This window comes from Dendrobium catenatum, unplaced genomic scaffold (assembly GCF_001605985.2).
Source record: "Dendrobium catenatum unplaced genomic scaffold, ASM160598v2 fragScaff_scaffold_1352, whole genome shotgun sequence".
Lineage (NCBI taxonomy): Eukaryota > Viridiplantae > Streptophyta > Magnoliopsida > Asparagales > Orchidaceae > Dendrobium > Dendrobium catenatum.
In genome coordinates this window covers 43,443-46,124 of record NW_021319814.1, presented here as the reverse complement: position 1 = coordinate 46,124, position 2,682 = coordinate 43,443, and positions in this window count along the sequence as shown.

Genomic DNA, 2,682 nt, shown 5'->3' with positions numbered 1-2,682 from the left:
AAGAAAAAAAAGCATTCAAGTAAGTTGAATATAAAAATTCAAGAATCAATTTTCAAATTTGAAGTTGATTGACTTCGAACTAGAGATTTGACATATTACCAACATACATCAACATATAAAGCTCAACTAGATAAAAAAAGGGAAGACTAACCAAAGCTTGGGATCAGACTGATCCCGTCTTAGATTCAAGTTTAGAAGTGATAAGACTACTCATTGCATATGAGCCCCAAGGCACAAGATCTGAATAAGAGTTAAGGCCCCTAGATAGAAGAACAATGTACACTTATAAAAGTCATCTTTTCTACTTAATATAAAGCATTAACTTCACTCTAAGGAAACACAATATATTCAATGAGCTTCAATAAATAATATCATAAAACTCTCATATGTTGGAACATCCTCTTATTATCTTTAAAAAAAAAAAGGTTAATCCCTAGAACTTTCACTCCCCACTTTTAGAGACAGGATTCATATTAAGCAGTGAGAGCAGTCCATTTTAAGTGGCTAATCTAGATGAATACTCATATGAAGATAAAAGTTTCATGAAAGGTGAGGCCATCTTAGGCGTGACTTGTTTAAAATAAATAAAAGACCAAAGGTTAGCACTGGAAAAAAATCTCATATTGGAAGCTATTCGAACATTCTTTATACATGTTCTTAGGTATTTTACATCCAAAATATTTTTGGATGTTAATTTAGACAACAAAGCTTTGATATATTAATTTTAATGTTCTTTAAGGTTTCAAAAGTGGAGACATAAAAAATTGGGAACTAAATGTATACCCTAAATCGCTAATGATGAGCTTGAGTCAACCCATCTTCTTAAAATATATTGATGTCACTGGTCAATAAGACTGAGCAAGACCAATCAGTGATTACATTTGAACTCATCTTATATCTAGAAAGCTCTAATGCATATCTCATATAATTAATGATATATAATTATCATATGTCCTTTTTGTGGAATATTTTTTATTAAGCGATATTATGTCATTTATCCATTTATCATATAATATAATTCTTTTTATATAGCCTTGCATTTACTCTCACCTATAAATAGGGGGTTAGAGGAAAAGCTTAAGAATACACCATAACTTATATTTCTCAACCTCTCTACTTTTAATCAATTAGATCATAGAGTTTCTCTCTCTCTCTCTCTCTCTCTCTCTCTCTCTCTATTTTTATAACCAATCTTGCGAGTAAAATACTGGTATCATCCATGGATAAAGTTCAATTTGTTGCAACATTTGATTAATTAATATTAGTTTATTTTTGTTGAGGAAAAAATAGTATCACAAAAAATTCATCATAAATTCAATTACAACTTCCAACATATAAATGCATTATAAAATCATCAGAAAAATTAGAACTCCACACAAAGTCATTATTTTATTGAAGTACATCTACCGACAAGTTATCACAAAATAGTATATTGTATTAGTGACATATTTAGAAACACACCCTTAAAATCCTATAATTACAAAACACATTCTTTAATAATTATAAAACATCCATCCCCTCCTTAGTACATTCATGACATCTCCATTACCACTTTTAGTACATAGGCGATTAATTCCCAAAAATCATCAACATCAGCCATCTCAAGAGATTAAAGTAGAGGCGTAAACGAGTCGAGTCGAACCGAGTATTTGCCTTATCAAGTCTGGCTCGTTTAATCCTTAATGAGCTCAAGCTCGAGTTTGAGCTCGATAAGTGGGCTCGAACTCTCGACTCTTTTAGGAAATAGCAAGCTCAAGCTCAACTCGAAAGCTCGAACTCATTTGAAAAGCTCGAGCATGAGATCGAGCTCGTTTGAAAAACTGTAGCTGCGGGTAGTTTGAGCTCGAAACTCGATAAGCTCGGCTCACGAGCTCGTTAACTAGTCGAGTTCGAGCCGGCTCGGCTCACTTACACCCCTAATTAGAGCCAATTCGCCTTTGTTTCTTTAATTATGAGATATAATGATGATGCTTTGAATGAATACGGATTGTACTCTTTAAATATTATAGTGGCAACAAAACAGAAGTTATATGAAGAGCCCTTTATTACTAAATCATTTTCATTTTAATTTTATGTTGTATTTGTTTGAGAAATAGAGTATGGTCGACTTCTTTGTTTTCTACTTTTCTTAGCCATTTGGACTCTTTTTGTAATTAACATTTTTATTAACAAGAATTATTTTACTTGCAAAAAAACTTTCAATTAAAGATAAAAAGGTTTCTGAAATATTGATTTATTTTTTAATGATTAATTAATTCCTATATAGTTAGCATAATCTAGCCTAATTACTTTGATTAATCATTTTAACTAATATTGAAGTTATTACTCAATGCAATGTTAATTAACCTAATTAATTTTAATGAAACATTTACTAGGTGTTTACGTCATAAAAATATATGATATTTATCATATGCAAAAATACATTTAAATATATCAATTTTAATTTTGTAAAGAATATTTTTACCCAAAATTATTCAATTAAACTTAATTTAATTTAAAATGAGTGTAATATATAAATAATTAATAAAAATTTATATGATATAAATTTCGAAATAAATTCAATTTATTTTAAATTCATCTTAATAAAAATTAAAAAAAAAAACACTTATAGATGTTTCAAAAAAACTACAAGACCGTTATAATTGTTGTTCACTGCAAAGCTCTTCCGCAACAGTTTTGAAA